Source organism: Dreissena polymorpha, chromosome 11 (genome assembly GCF_020536995.1).
Source record: "Dreissena polymorpha isolate Duluth1 chromosome 11, UMN_Dpol_1.0, whole genome shotgun sequence".
Taxonomy (NCBI): domain Eukaryota; kingdom Metazoa; phylum Mollusca; class Bivalvia; order Myida; family Dreissenidae; genus Dreissena; species Dreissena polymorpha.
Genome location: NC_068365.1, coordinates 50,786,256 through 50,804,034, shown reverse-complemented (window position 1 = coordinate 50,804,034; position 17,779 = coordinate 50,786,256). Strand labels below are relative to the sequence as shown.

The 17,779-nt window shown below is 36.5% G+C and overlaps 1 pseudogene; it reads left to right on the top strand.

Annotated features, from left to right (window-relative positions):
* Positions 1-17,779, top strand: part of LOC127850093 (uncharacterized) — a 61,953-nt pseudogene that overhangs the window by 20,935 nt on the left and 23,239 nt on the right.

Sequence of the window (17,779 nt, the reverse complement as noted above, 5' to 3'; positions counted from 1 at the left end):
TTAAGATGGGAACAGTTGTGAATCAGTTATGCGTGAATAACTCCCGTGTCATTATCAATCGATAATTTAATTGGTTTATTGCAGTTTTATGGCTTTGTAATACCTACTGCACAAGTTGGTAAGGACAGTGATCTCCTCCACGATAAAATCGTGGCCAGTTACTTAAGAGACTGATTATAGCAACCAGGTGTAATCCTCCTGGCAATCGTGCTTTTCATGCATAAATTATAAAAACATTTTTTCGCCGCGTAAGGGTTTTATCAAAATTAATATACTGAAATAATTGTCAATATAAAACAAATACTAATGCTTTGTTTAATTCCCAAATGAGAATACTGTAATAATTTGTAATCCAAAACACACTCCAGATTGTTTTATGTTAACAAGACGTTTACAAAATTAGCATCAAAATAGTCCTCATGTATTTCCTTTGTCCCGACAAAAGCGCGCGAAAATTATGCACCAATGTACAATGTCACGAGAAAAGCGTGCGTGTATTGATTTTTTGATAAAAACTTTGTAGCACAGAGAACATGTAGATCAGTTGATTTCGGCTAAAAGTTTCATTGTTCTTTTTAACTTTTAATTGGCCGATAATTGTCATAATGTGTGCTCAGGGGTTTTTCAGCACTGTCTGCGCCTCCGGAAAACGGAGGCACTCCAAAAGCAAACGGACCCGATCCCAAACCGAAATTATAATTTTTTTCCCAATTTCCAAAAAAACAAAAAACAAAAAAATTATTTTTTATTTTTTTTTTTTAAGAATGAAGTTTCTTATAACTTGTGTGACTAACAAGTGTTTGTTTTGGTAAAAAATATCTGCTATAAGGTTTTTATTGTACAGTTCTTATCTAAGAGTGTAACTGTAACTGAAAAACAAAACTGCAGTACTTGAATTAATGTTGAACATGCCCAATATTGCATCTGTTTATATAAAGAAGACAAAATAACAAATAAAAACAAATTTATTTGTTAAACTTCTGAATTATTTAAGCATGGTAAATTCACAATTTTTTCCCAAATGAGCCGTTTCATCGAAGCAAAAATTCCCAAAATGGCCAATTTTGTCGATAAAAAATTCCTAATTTGGTCAGACTCCTTTTCCTAAAATACGCAGAAAAACCCCTGGTGCTTGAAATAGTATGATTCAACAACTACAAATAATAAATTATAAATTAATAATCTCTTTTCCAGTAATAATAGGTGATATTCGCACATGCGGAAACAAAAAGATCAAACGGTCGCATATTACTTTTAACCCGATAATCCGCCGCTAATCATTTGCAATTTGCAAACTGGCTGTCAAAATGTTTATCACACAACACGCTTCAGTACAACAGAGCCTAAACTGCAGACTGGAAGTAAGTATCGATGTTATCCCCATTGCGTCGGTGTAATTTTGCCAATATACATGACTGACTTACTCACTCGCGCGAGACCACTCATATGGGGGAAATTTAACATTTGGGATGCAAAATAGCTGGCCGCTGGCTGGAGAAACAGGGTAACCGCTTAAGAGGGGTGCATTATATAGTGTTTATCGAACGGTCGCGGCACAGACTGGCCGCCTACACGGAGCGACCGGCGATGAGGGGTGACCGGAAGTAGGGGTTGGACTGTATATGGCTATCGTAAAATCTTGTTAACACTCTAGAGGCCACACTTATAGTCCGTTCTTCATGAAACTTGGTCAGAAGATTCATCCCAATAATATCTTGGAGGAGTGCAAAAATGATGTCGGTTGGTTGAAAAACATGGCCACCACGGGGGCGGGGCTTTTTTCCTTATATAGCTATAGTAAAATCTTGTTAACACTCTAGAGGTCACATTAATTTTCAGATCATCATGAAACTTGGTCAGAAGATTTAGATGGATGAGTTTGAAAATGGTTTTGGTTGCTTTAAAAACATGGCCACCAGGGGTGGGGCATTTTTCCTTATATGGCTATATATGGCTTTAGTAAAACCTTGTTAACACTCTAGAGGCCATATTTATTGTTCAATCTTCATGAAATTTGTTCAGAAGATTGGTCTCAATGATATCTTGGATTAGTTTGAAAATAATTATGTTTGCTTGAAAAACATGGCTTCCAAGGGGCGGGGCATTTTTCCTAATACGGGTATATTAAAATCTTGTTAACACTCTAGAAGGCCACATTTACTGTCCGATCTTCATGAAACTTGGTCAGAAGATTCATCCCAATAATATCTTGGAAGAGTTTTAAAAAAATGATGCCAGTTTGTTGAAAAACATGGCTGCCAGGGGGCGGGGCAGTTTTCCTTATATGGCTGTAGTAAAACCTTGTTAACACTCTAGTTGGTATTTTTCAGCATCATTAATACACAATTTTGGATTTAATTTTCTCCACGTCATAGAAGCTTTGATAGCACATGTCACAAAAACCTATAACCAGTTATAGAAGGGTGAACATCGAGACTTTTATGTAGCTCATTATGTTCTATATTATATTTCAGATTGAGACAGAGATTTATGAAAGTCTGGCCAGCAAACAAGGTAAATGAGCATGATGCACTGTTAATATGACATGATTTTACTTCATGGGAGTGTATGGTTTTCCTGACATGAAATTAGCTGAGAACTGGTTGTCTTCACTAGATACATGTACATGTATTTATGGTATGATAAAATTGATAAATTTTGGTTTGAGATTATTGTCGAGAGGGTGATTGATTCATGTTGTTTTTGTGGACAGTTTCAATTATTACTTGTACTGATGATTAATACTGCTGGTGTCAGCGCTTGTCTATGAATACCACACTAAAAACTACTATTGCTCTCTTACTGCTGCTAAAATTGCTGCCACTACTTATTTTACTATTTACTATAGAATTGGCCTTGTCTGTCCGTCTGTCAGGCACAAAACTTAACAAGGCTTTATCTCAGAAACTACATGTATTAAATATATCAAAATGAAACTTCATCGGTGTATTGAAATCAATGAGCAGAAGTGCCATGCTGAAGCCTTAACCCTTCACTTTCCTAAATAAGAGTTATTGCCCTTTGTTGTTTTTTGTATGATGTAACTTTTCAGGACTTTATCTCAGATACAAAACAAGATTTCAACATGAACATTCATGGGTGTGTAGAAAGCAATGGGAAGATAAGCCTTGCACAAGAACAATAACCTTACACTTTCTTAAATAAGAGTTATTGCCCTTTGTTGTTTTGTACTATTACTACTACTGCCACTGCTGCTGCTACTTCTGCAGCTGCTGCTGCTTACTACTACTACTACTACTGCTACTACTACTACTACTACTACTACTACTACTGCTACTGCTACTGCTACTGCTACTACAACTGCTACTACAATTACTGCTGCTGCTGCTAATGCTACTTCTGCTATTTCTACTTCTACTCTACTGCTGCTGCTACTACTACCACTACTGCTACTGCTGATGCTGCTACTAGTTACTGCTTCTGCTGCTGCTGATGCTTACCACAACAACCACCACCACTTATTTATCATTTATCATACTCAAACTACAAGAACCAAAATCATCCCAATACAATGGAAAACCCTTCTGTAATTTTATTTCACTGATTTCAAGACATCTTCCTATAATATAACATGTCATCAAACCTTCTGTTCACAAAAGGATTATTAAAGTGTGTGCTTTTTTTGTCTGTCATTGCCAAAGGCTTAAAGCTTTGACTCTCAGAGCACATTGATGGATGAAATACGTTTGACTTAATCCCTTCAGCCTTGCTGTAGGCAGTGATGTCTTATTCTTGGATGCCACTTGATTGCTGAAAACAAGATTATAATATTGTTCAATTTCGGAATACTTTCATGATGGGATTTATTGTGTTTTGAGCATTTTTTTGTTGTCGATTCAGTTTCAAATAGAAGCATTTGGTACATTGTAGAAGCTTCTTTTTCTGATAATCCCTTCATTTCCTTTAATGATTGTCATTGTATGTTGATTGAAGGTTTTGTTACTGTCATTAGTATGTTGATTGAAGGGTTTGTTACTGTATATTGATGGCGTATTTAATGTCTAATGTCATGATGAGAGAAAGACTTAAATGTTACTTGGTCAGCGTGGGTGCAAAAAGGGTAAAATTGTCCATTGACTTATTTATTGCATGTCCTTTTTGTCCTGAAGCACTTATTACTTAAATTAAACATGAATGCTGTTCTTTCTCAGGCCGCATACAAATATTTTTCTTTAACCCTTTCCCCCATAAGAAGCAAAGTGAAAATGGCTTTTGCAACCAGTATAAAACCAGAACAGCCTGCGAGTAACTTGCAGTCTGTTCAGGTTTTATGCTGTTTGCTGCTCATCAGTATCTAAGGGTTAAAAATAAAGCCTAAAAACATAAATCTAGTAATCTAATCTAGTAAGAAAGGTCTTTAATTAAATTTAATTAAACTTTAAAAGGGACTGCAAATGCGTCAAAATACATGTACATGTCTAAGGGTTAACTTATTAACTGATAACAATTTGCTGTTCAAATGTGTGAGCATATTATACTATGACAACATTTTACAACTGAGGTAATACTGCTCACCTTTGATTTCTTTTTTTTTGGACAGCTTCCAGCACATGGGTTACTTAATTCCCAGTCCACTGAAAATAATTAAATTCATAATATTATGATATCAGTTCTTCAAAAGAAAGAAAAAAGTTTGTTCTTCCAAACACTGTTCCATTTGTGTGCAAAACATGTTTATACAAGTTTGAATGACAGCTCTTGATGCAAATAGAAAGACTTCTTCACTGTGTGCTTGGTACATAGCTAACTGTACTTTATAGAAACAATACAATAAATAATCACCAAATCTTTTTTTAAGTTTTATTTTAGTAATTTTTATTTTATTTTTGTTTGTCAAATGTCCCTAAGAAAAAAAATGTTCATGTAAATTTTCTCATAATTAGACAGGGACTAAAAAAAATTATTTCCTCAACTGAGAGTTTTGTGCATGTTTATGTCACATTCATGTCTAATTGTCAACCCTTTTTGTGAAGCCTTCCTGAGGCGATCTTATTATTGCATTCACAATAGGTGAGTGTGTGTGCGTTTAAAAGTGTGTGGGAGCCTCACACCTGGTACGGACTGTAACTTTGTTATGTGTTGGACATAAACAAACTTTCTACAAATGTTCACTATCATTAGAAGATATATGGTGATTAACACCCATCTCCCTACCTCAAAGAAAGATCACATTCAGAGGTCAAAGGTCATAGGTTAAGGTCACACTTGGATGTCATAGATAAATCAGGTCCCAAAACGAACAGCTTACCACAACTTCATGTAACACCTGTCTTCCCACCTCAGAGGTCAAGGTAATTTTTATATGTCAAATTAAGTCATTAAACGGCTTGTGCCAACTAAAACTTTGTCCTGAATCATGCAATTTTAAAGTAACTCATCACAAACGACCAACATAGAAGGAAGGTGTTTTGCATTTAACTTTCATCTCTCTATCTCAAAGGTCAAGGTCACACAAATGTAAAATTTTGCTATCAATAAGCTTTTCTGGACTGAAACGTTGTGATTCATCTTGCAAATTTAAAATTATTTACCACAAATGGCCATTATGAAAAGACCATGGGTCACTTGTGAAATCAATCTCACCTACCCAAAAGGCAATATCAAACTTAGAGATCAATGGTTAAGTTTTTACATAAAAAGCTTTTTTGGACTGTAACTTGATTGTCCATGATGCAATTTCAAAATTATTTGCCACAAATGTTCACCACATTGAGGCTAAGTTATGTGTAACAACTGTTTCCAAACTTAAAATATCAAGGTCACAGGTTCAGGTCGAAGGTTAAGGTCAATTGTTTAATTTGGCTATTTAACAGTTCATCTATGCTTTAATTTCATCATTCATAATGCATTTTTTTAACAACAATGTACCCAGATAGACATCTTTCACACATTAGTGAAAGGTCAAAGGTCAAATGTCTGCAGTGTTCAGCTTGTTCAATAATTACAAAATGGGCTCAACATGTTTACAGCAGGCATCTAGTTTTTATTTGTGTCTTAAATTATAAGACATTTGCTGCATGATGTCAGTAATGGTTTTGGATCATGCCTCTACAATAATAACTTGTTCATTCCAGTTAACCCTTTCAGTGCGGGAACCGAATTTGAAGGCCTTTGCAAACAGTTTGGATCCAGATGAGACGCCACAGAACGTGGCAGTCTCATCTGGATCGAAACTGTTTGCTATTCTGATAGTATTCTTTGAAAAAAAATGAAGAAAATGCTTATTTTACAAATTCAGCAGACGACATTTTAGCAGACGACAAATTTACCAGCATGCAAAGGGTTAATGAACCCTTCTTGGCAAATGTGTGGATTATAAATGATATGCTCTATAGAAATAGTTTCTTTCAAAAAATTAATTTGGCTGACATTTCTGTCAAATGATAATACTGTGTAATTGCTGTTGAATAAATGGGCCCTGCGGAACTTTCTTTTTGGAGACTGTAATTAAGTCGTCGTCAAAGTTTGATGAACTCCATTGCAACGTGATTTATGTAGGTCAATGAATTTAAGTCATATTTTGTCAGACCTAGTTCTAAATAGAGTGCAATGTTTGATGGATGGCTGGGAAGTACATTTATGAATATGAGGTGACATTTTTCTTGGAAAACTCCACTTTGGTGAAGTTTAAATAAATATAATTGACAAATCTTCATTTTTTGTTGCTGCCTTATTAAAATATTTTTTATTATAAACACATATTGGAACTTAAATTTCCTTGCTTAATATGACAATAAGTATTTAAGTCTTCAAAGAAAATCATCACAGACATGAAACTTTATATATAATTTGTCTGAAAATACTGGGTATAATTAGAGAATTTGATCAAATAACTCATTTTTTTTCATAAGTTCAAAATAACGGATTTGAATTAAATTAATTAAAATTTGCAGACATTTGCAATAATTTACAATGGAAATATACTAGTGATCCCAGAATTTGTCGAATCTGTTCTTATGGAATTAAGCAAATGATAAATTAATGTGTATGCCTTGCAGAAAAGTGTAAGGATATAGAAATGGTAGGTGTCATTCTGTGCTTGTGTGCATGTGTTTGTCCGTCGATCACAATATGTATCCTGCATTAAGTAAAAAAATACTAAAGCTAGGTTGATGAAACGTGGTATGTGGATAGAGGGTCATATTGGGAATATGCACATTATTTAAATGGTAAGGTATTGTTACAGAAATAAGTGAAAAGTTAATTTTCTTATTTAATAAAAACAGTTTTTACTAACTAGGGCTTTGTGAAAATGTGTGAATACATAAGAAAATATTTTTTCCCATTGTCCACATTTCAGTGTCAGTAAGCATGGATGTGAATGGAGATGTGGAGTTGAAGCATCCTGCCATAGATCATCTAGGAGTCTGTGGCCCAGGCCCATCATTTTGTAGGAAGGTAATATTAGCTGAAGGCAAGATATGGCATTGAAATAACAGTATCTAAGCCCATTACAACAACCCTTTTTATGCCCCCGGATCGAATGATCGGGGGTATATTGTTTTTGGCCTGTCTGTCTGTCATTCTGTCTGTCATTCTGTCCCAAAACTTTAACCTAAAACTTTAACCTTGGTTAAAGTTTTGCGATAACTTTTGCAATATTGAACATAGCAACTTAAAACTTGGCATGCATGTGTATCTCATGGAGCTGCACATTTTGAGTGGTGAAAGGTCAAGGTCAAGGTCATCCTTCAAGGTCAAAGGTTAAATATATGGCTTCAAAGCTGCGCAATAGGGGGCATTGTGTTTCTGACAAACACATCTCTTGTTTGAACAGACTGCCAATGTAAATTGGATACGTCCCCCCAACCAAGATTCAACCATTTTCTGCTTCATTTGCGACAAATAAGCTTAACATTTGCTTTCAAATTACAGATGTTTAGTTTTTAAATATTTATTTTCAAGCTTTATTGAGGAAATTATTTCATAGTATTACTTCAAGAGCAAACAAATATCCTCCATAAAGATTGGAATTCTTGGAAAAGCCATGCCAGAACTGTTGAAATCATTCATTCATTCAAGCTCTAAAAGCTCATTCTAAGTTTTCTGTCCCCTTCTGTTATAGCTGTGTTTAAACAGCCAATGGTTGGTCATCATGAAAAAATTGTCTTTTTTTCAGTGTGACAGTATCGGCCAAGCAGGCAGACAACTCTGTTGCCATGGCAATCCAATCCCTTGTACGCAACATCCTTGAGAAGAAGAACGTGCCCAGGAAGTGGAGGCCTGTAGTGGAGGAGTCCAAGCCCGAGAAGAAAGATCGCCCGTTCATTTATGACAAGCTGGAGAAGACCTCTATTGACAAGGTAATTAACCAATTGCGAAACTTACATCAACAACAAGTTGAAAACAACCTCTTTCAACAATTTAGTTTTAAGTTATTTATTTTAGCTTGATTGCATTAAAAGCCTACAGGCTTATTTGAAATCCTCTCGAGTCTTTTTCCTGGGAATAGAACAAGTGCTTGGTGTCTATAGGGGAAATCTAAAGAACGCTATTGATAATTTGATACTCCAGTCTGTGCAGACTGCACAGGCTAATCATAGATGACTCTTTACACACATGCATTTAAATGTCAAAGAATTTCCTGTTCATTTATGACAAGCTGGAAAAGATGTCCATTGACAAGGTGGTACTCAAAGGGAGTCTCTTCTAAACAAAAATCCAGTCTGCACAGGCAAATCAGGGACAACTCTCCAGTCTGCACAGGCAAATCAGGGACAACTCTCCAGTCTGCACAGGCAAATCAGGGACAACTCTCCAGTCTGCACAGGCAAATCAGGGACAACTCTCCTGGTCTGCACAGGCAAATCAGGGACAACTCTCCTGGTCTGCACAGGCAAATCAGGGACAACTCTCCTGGTCTGCACAGGCAAATCAGGGACAACTCTCCTGGTCTGCACAGGCAAATCAGGGACAACTCTCCAGTCTGCACAGGCAAATCAGGGACAACTCTCCAGTCTGCACAGGCAAATCAGGGACAACTCTCCTGGTCTGCACAGGCAAATCAGGGACAACTCTCCTGGTCTGCACAGGCAAATCAGGGACAACTCTCCAGTCTGCACAGGCAAATCAGGGACAACTCTCCTGGTCTGCACAGGCAAATCAGGGACAACTCTCCTGGTCTGCACAGGCAAATCAGGGACAACTCTCCTGGCTTTTATGGAATTTTTCATTTAAAGGAGGTCTCTTCTTAACAAAAGTCCAGTGTAGGGAAAGTGTTGTCTCTGAGTCTGCAAGGCCAGTGTAGGGGAAGTGTTGTCTCTGAGTCTGCACAGGCTAGTCCAGTGTAGGGAAAGTGTTGTCTCTGAGTCTGCAAGGCCAGTGTAGGGGAAGTGTTGTCTCTGAGTCTGCACAGGCTACTCCAGTGTAGGGGAAAGTGTTGTCTCTGAGTCTGCACAGGCTAGTCCAGTGTAGGGGAAAGTGTTGTCTCTGAGTCTGCACAGGCTAGTCCAGTGTAGGGAAAGTGTTGTCTCTGAGTCTGCAAGGCCAGTGTAGGGGAAAGTGTTGTCTCTGAGTCTGCACAGGCTAGTCCAGTGTAGGGGAAAGTGTTGTCTCTGAGTCTGCACAGGCTAGTCCAGTGTAGAGGAAAGTGTTGTCTCTGAGTCTGCACAGGCTAGTCCAGTGTAGGGGAAAGTGTTGTCTCTGAGTCTGCACAGGCTAGTCCAGTGTAGGGGAAAGTGTTGTCTCTGAGTCTGCACAGGCTAGTCCTGTGTAGGGGAAAGTGTTGTCTCTGAGTCTGCACAGGCTAGTCCAGTGTAGGGGAAAGTGTTGTCTCTGAGTCTGCACAGGCTAGTCCAGTGTAGGGGAAAGTGTTGTCTCTGAGTCTGCACAGGCTAGTCCAGTGTAGGGGAAAGTGTTGTCTCTGAGTCTGCACAGGCTAGTCCAGTGTAGGGGAAAGTGTTGTCTCTGAGTCTGCACAGGCTAGTCCAGTGTAGGGGAAAGTGTTGTCTCTGAGTCTGCACAGGCTAGTCCAGTGTAGGGGAAAGTGTTGTCTCTGAGTCTGCACAGGCTAGTCCAGTGTAGAGGAAAGTGTTGTCTCTGAGTCTGCACAGGCTACTCCAGTGTAGGGGAAAGTGTTGTCTCTGAGTCTGCACAGGCTAGTCCAGTGTAGAGGAAAGTGTTGTATCTGAGTCTGCACAGGCTAGTCCAGTGTAGGGGAAAGTGTTGTCTCTGAGTCTGCACAGGCTAGTCCTGTGTAGGGGAAAGTGTTGTCTCTGAGTCTGCACAGGCTAGTCCAGTGTAGAGGAAAGTGTTGTCTCTGAGTCTGCACAGGCTAGTCCAGTGTAGGGGAAAGTGTTGTCTCTGAGTCTGCACAGGCTAGTCCAGTGTAGAGGAAAGTGTTGTCTCTGAGTCTGCACAGGCTAGTCCAGTGTAGGGGAAAGTGTTGTTTCTGAGTCTGCACAGGCTAGTCCAGTGTAGAGGAAAGTGTTGTTTCTGAGTCTGCACAGGCTAGTCCAGTGTAGAGGAAAGTGTTGTCTCTGAGTCTGCACAGGCTAGTCCAGTGTAGGGGAAAGTGTTGTTTCTGAGTCTGCACAGGCTAGTCCAGTGTAGAGGAAAGTGTTGTTTCTGAGTCTGCACAGGCTAGTCCAGTGTAGAGGAAAGTGTTGTCTCTGAGTCTGCACAGGCTAGTCCAGTGTAGAGGAAAGTGTTGTCTCTGAGTCTGCACAGGCTAGTCCAGTGTAGAGGAAAGTGTTGTCTCTGAGTCTGCACAGGCTAGTCCAGTGTAGGGGAAAGTGTTGTCTCTGAGTCTGCACAGGCTAGTCTGGGACAACTCTTTATGCAGATACATTAAGCCCAGTTTTTTCAGAACATGGCTCATTTGATATACTTCTGAAGTACTCTAATCCTATACAGTATTCATGGACCTACTGGCATTTTTTGGCAAGCTTATATCATTAAAGTGTTTAATCAATACTATTTTGTGTCTTCTAAGTTCTTACTGTAAATCCTCAGTTAAGGGATCTGCCAACTGTGTGGGCATGATAATTGCTTGCACCAGAACCAGTTGGTGTGTTTATTACATTGATATCAGTGAAGTACCATTCTGTAGCAGAGACATGGCACAAATAGCTAGCCCAGTGGGCTGAATGTCAATGTTTTAGAATTCTTGCTCTTCTGCACAGTGATTTGTATGCAATTAAGCTTCATTATAAAGAAATGCCAAGCAGGATAAGACCAAATGGAAGTTGATTTTCGATGCACACACAGTGACAAATTGGAAATAAAACCCTGTCTGTACACTTTGTGTGGCTGATTGAAGTGCTCGTCCATAATTGTAGGTGATTCGCTGCCTTTATTTGAACTTTTTTGGTCATAATGAAATTCTTGAATAGATTAGCATTTATCCATTAGAAAAATTGGTTGGCATTTAAAATCAGTTTTCAGGTCTATTTAATTATGTTTGTAATTGTGTTTGCAAACTGCTTACAAACTTTCTTTTGCACAACTAAATTATTTTCAGCTTCAACCAGAATGGAAAAAAAAAAGGAAATTATTTTCAGCTTCAACCAGAATGGAAAAAAATAAATAAAGTGCAACATTTCACCTTTAAAATGATTTAAAAAAAATGAATGTTCTTGAAAAAAAGGTGTATTGTAAATACGGCTTGATAAAATATTTTTATGTCCCCCACTATAGTAGTGGATGACATATTGTTTTTGCCCTGTCTGTTGGTCTGTTGGTTGGTCTGTTGGTTGGTTGGTTTGCGCCAACTTTAACATTTTGCAATAACTTTTGCTATATTGAATATAGCAACTTGATATTTGGCATGCATGTGTATCTCATGGAGCTGCACATTTTGAGTGGTGAAAGGTCAAGGTCATCCTTCAAGGTCAGAGGTCAAATATATGTGGCCCAAATCGCTTATTTTATGAATACTTTTGCAATATTGAAGATAGCAACTTGATATTTGGCATGCATGTGTAACTTATGGAGCTGCACATTTTGAGTGGTGAAAGGTCAAGGTCATCCTTCAAGGTCAGAGGTCAAATATATGTGGCCCAAATCGCTTATTTTATGAATACTTTTGCAATATTGAAGATAGCAACTTGATATTTGGCATGCATGTGTAACTTATGGAGCTGCACATTTTGAGTGGTGAAAGGTCAAGGTCATCCTTCAAGGTCAGAGGTCAAATATATGTGGCCCAAATCGCTTATTTTCTGAATACTTTTGCAATATTGAAGATAGCAACTTGATATTTGGCATGCATGTGTATCTCATGAAGCTGCACAATTTGAGTGGTGAAAGGTCAAGGTCAAGGTCATCCTTCTAGGTCAAATATATGGGTCAAAATTGCTCATGTAATGTAACTTTTGCAATATTGAAGCTAGCAATTTTATATTTGACATGCATGGGAATCTCATGGAGCTGCACATTTTGAGTGGTGAAGGGTCACGGTCAAGGTCATCCTTCAAGGTCAAACATCATATAGGGGGACATTGTGTTTCACAAACACATCTTGTTTAAAGGAGGTATTAATACACTACTGCATTTAAGTATTGTATGTTTTATAACGGATACATTCATAAAGACATTAATCAGCTCGATCCCACTGTTATTAATTATTTAAATTTTCTTTTAAAAAATCATGAGAAGAAGGAGAGGTTATTACTTTATGCAATTAAAACAAAATTTAATGAAAGAACACATAAGAAATGTTAAAATAATTTTATTCATTTAACATTTGTTGTAAACATATATTTACTGATAGATAGCTACCATCAAAATTCTTCCCGGGGATTTCATGTGACAAGTGTATTTAAAATAAATTATTTATATTACTTTTATTACAACTAGGTGTTCAAAATGTACCAGTATGCGAAACTGGAAACCACAGGAATAGAGAAGGTACCAGCACCATAGACTGGGACATTTCTTGTCTTATTATGTAGATCTTTGGTATATTGTGTACCCTATTTGTACCCTCAATCGGCTATCTGTACCCTATCTGTACCCTATGCACCTATCAATGTTCCTCCATAAGAGTTTCTAGAGATTTTTTTTTCAAGTGAGACTTACATTAAGAAAGATTTTTGGTTCAATGTACATAAACATGGACAGAAATTAAGTTGCCTCTTGTTGTTAGCGCGGCGTTTTCAGAGAAAACCCGAAGTATTGTCATAGTCAGCTCATCGTCTGACGTCCGCGTCATGCTAAAACCTTAACATTAGCTCTAAAATGAAAGTACGTCCACCTACAACTTTGAAACTTCATATGTAGATGCACCTTGATGAGTTCTACACGCCACACCCATTTTGGGGTCACTTGGTCAAAGGTCAAGGTTACTGTAACCCAAAAAAAAATAAAAAAAATTCTTACAAGCTTTCATTTATTCAAAGCTGCACCCGTAGCCGAGTGTGGCACCCGTTATGCGGTGCTCTTGTATAGTACACATTATGCGGCTTAAAACTAATATGTTATAAAATTTTATGATGCATTAGAACAAAAAAGAAGTTGTCAATTTATCTAGGTCAGTCTGATGCAAGGAGAAATATTGACAGGTGTAAACTACATTGACACAAATATTTTCACTATGTTCATTGGAATCAGACATCCATACCCTAAAACAAAACTTGTGAGGAGATATATTCAAGTCACTCTGATGTCTGTCTGTCTACATAAACTGTAATAACTCTGTGGAGGGACATACTAATATATTTATTTAGCCATTGGATAAAAACGTCAAAATTGTCAACACCATGAAGTGAAGATGTGCAAGGCACAGTCTTTACACGCAGTAATCTACTAAGACCTGAGTTATGTGCCCTTTAACTGAGAAATGGGCAAGCTGTCATAACAAGTACAGGGCTGTGAAGGGGTGGGAGATGTCTGATGCAGGGGTATTATGTATGGAGTACCATTTGGGTAGAAAGTCAACAAGATATACTAGGTAAATAGAGAAATGTACGTCGACGTACAATATGTACGTCGCCGTACAAAAATTGTACGTCAACGTACAATTATGAAATACACTTCGACGTATATTTTTGTACGTCGACGTACAAATTGTCTGAACAGCCAATCAAAACACTCGTCTCTTGAGCCGCTTTTCCTTCAGATAAAATCATAATAAATGCTTTAAATCTCTTTTTTAATTGAGGACAAAATGAATAAAAATATCAAAATTGAAATAAAAAAAAATAAATTAAAAATAAGTATCTACCTGACAGTGTTTATTCTAAATCGGTTTAAATAATAAATATTATACACTTTATTAGACAGCCTGCCGATGTCTGATCTATATGTCATAACTTGACGTTCAAATGGATAGGGATCACCACAGCAGGTTGCTAATACCCAGTGTAGACTTCCGCTGTATTATTGTGGTAACACGATTGTTTAGAAAGCATAGGCAAAATAATATGGAATCAAATTTTGAAATAAAAATCGTATAAAGAGTCTTAAAATAGTGCAGTGAATGTTTTACATGCGGATCAAAGCAACAGATGTAAGGGGTCTTCTGATTGGCTAACGACTCAAGGGTCGGTAAAAATTGTACGTCGACGTACAATTTTGTACGTGGTAGTACAAAAAGATGTACGTCGACGTACATATTGTACGTCGACGTACATTTCTTTTTATACCTAGTAGGTCTTGTTGACTTTTGACCCAAATGGTACGTCATAATTATGGGCAAGCTGTCATAACGAGTACAGGGCTGTGAAGGGGTGGGAGATGTCTGATGCAGGGGTATTATTCTTTTTGGTTACAAAGCTCTAATTTAGACCTATGTTAGATTGTAGTATTCTATATCTGCATGCTTAGTTTGTGGTATCAAGCTATTCTTCCTACAACTGTCATTTAGAATAACACTCTCAGCTGTAGTAAAGTTACATTTAGAAAGAAGCTGTCCTCTAGAATAAACACTCTAGTAGTACTTAGCAAGAATAAAGCTAGATTGAATAATACTCAAATAAAGCTAAGATTGAAGTTAAAGAATACTAGAATAAAGCTTACATCTAAATTATCACACACTAGAATGAAGCTCAATTCTATTTGAGAGAACACTAGAATGAGACTAACATCTATATTAAAACACAACAAATTGACCAGTTGTTCATCGTAACTTTGCCCCAAACATTATGCAAAAAAGTGCAATAATTGCAAACATTTTAGTTACATTTTTGGAATTCAAAGGAACTGAGTGATAAAACCCCAAAAATACTTACCGGTAGATATTATTAGTTACACCGTTAGTAATTGACGGTGTATGGGATATACTCCCTCAGTAATTTCATACCATACGAGAGCGAAGCGGTCTCATACACCATCAGTTACTAACGGTGTAAGGATTATATCTCAACCGACTACTTGATTACTCGGCAGGGTATGGAAATTACTCGGGGTAGTATGAAAAATACTCCATGGACATGTTAAGCCAATTGGATTAGGTCATTTTTGTAGGAGGTATACAAGAATACATTAATCTTGTACTCTTGTTCTTCAGAACAAACTAATGTTTAGAATAATTACATACACATGATAGCACACACATCTGTAATTATTTGAGAAATTATGTTCAGAACTTCAGGTTAAGTGGATGAGGTAATAACCAATGGTTTGGACTTCAGATGGGTAGGAATTAAACCACGAGGTCAATAGCCCATTTAGTTTGAATACAAATCATTGGATTGAAAAATATTTGGTTGTACCTTAATCATTTAGTTAGATATTATTTTGATTCTACAATAAATATATATTAATTAATCGTCCATGTGAAATTAAAACTTTTTAAATCTGTAGAAAGCCATTTTTCTGAAAAAAAACTACAACAAACACTCATGACGTTATTGGCGTCACTATCCAAAATAATAAAAATGGCATCAGCTTTTTTACTAAATAATTAGTAAATAATAAATGTGACATCATATATGCGGTGGAGATGATACAGTGAACATATTATTAATATAGATAAAACACACATTTATTAATTTTTTTATGAACTTTAGTTTAACTGCTTTACTAATGTGTTGCAGAAATTATGTTTGTCAATTTTTGCACTGTAAATGCTTAAGTGGGATATATTTTTTTATTGGGTTGTTTCCCTTTGACTACATTTTTCAATAAGGAACTCTCCTGTTCCCCAGTTTTGGTGTAAAATGTGAGATCCCATTCGGAAAATGTCTGGCTAGTGCAGTTATTGGCTCACCCTCTTCTCACGTCTCTCTGACCTTGTTCATGCTCTTGTTTTGTTAGTTGTCACCATAGCTGGCAGGTGAGGAGGGCCCTCCTGTTCAATGGTTGCCCAACACAATTAATACAAGCATACCCCAAAATTATAAATACATTAGTAATAGTAATAGCTTGACATTGCAGTTTATACATTGTAAGATTTGTCCCTTGTTCATGAGTCTTATAAGAGTTATCTTGGCAGGTGTGGGATTTTATCATAAGTCTTCTCATAATTCAGCATTCTAATGGAGCAACCTCATTGACATAAATTAACACACAGATTATTTAAACATCTTATGAATACTGTATACAAACTTTCAAAATGAGCATCAATTTGAAATGTTTTTTCATTGACATTATTCAGGATATTGATTTTGAATTGTTTATCCTGTGTCTCCAAAAAATGTGATATAATTGTTCCAACCCATTTAAAGTGATATTATGGGCATTTTTCACTGTTGAATTGAGCTGAAAAGAATAAACAGGTCAAAAGAGTTAGTTAAAATGTGGTTACTGACTAATTATCTGCAAGTCATCTTGCTACCTGTTGTTTATAAAAAGTATATATTATATTCCATATTTTTTCATGACCGGTGAGTCCTCTAAGCCGAAATGATTCATAAAACAAAATAGTGTCTTTGTGCCGTATGAACGAATCTGCACTAAAACTACATTAGATTCACATCGTAAATCGAATCATTTCTGTCGTCAGTTGTCAAAACGAAAGTACAGTTGATATTCAAATGCATTATTTTTCTCTTTCTGGGATAGTGTTTTAGTATTTTGATGCTGCATTAACAAATATAAGTGTATATGAAGTGTAAAACAAGAAAAATAAACAAAGGTTGCGTTAGACACCTATAAACTGTTAGATGCCCATAATATCATTTTAAATGAACATCAGTTAAAATTCTTTGACCTGCATATCATGATGTTGAATTCCCTTGAGCAGGATTTTTAGTGCTAGCATATTAAACATATTAGATATCCTCCCACTGCCACTATTAGTAATAACCAATAATTATTTTATTTTAGTACCAACAATTATAGGATACTAAATAAGGACAATATAACTGCTACTGCCTTAATGATTACTGGGAATTAATAAAACAATTGTGTGAACTTCTATTTCAGTAGCAATTTTGAGATAGAAGCTAATTAAACTCATAGTTAATGTAACAATTGTACACCAGTCTAAATATAGAAACACATTTTTGTGCAAAAAGTACAGTTATTTTTACATACATAGTTTCTCATGTGTTTTTCTATTTCCTTTAAGACAAAAACATACATTTTTTTAATGTTACTCTTCCATTAAGACCACACAGGCAATCCGGAAATGAGAGAGAAAGAAAAAGAATTAAGATACTTAATTCAATGGAGATGTGACACGTTTTTTTTGCAAATTATTGTGTTGTTTTGTCGGTATTGATTAGAATCTGCAGGATTCTAAAAGCTGCTTACAATTATTTACTTTATTATTCTAAGCACGAGACCTCATCAAGTTTCATGGACTTACAACTGATAAGTAATGTGATAAAAATCTCAGCTTGGTCAGGATAAAGGATGTTGAATGATGAATAGT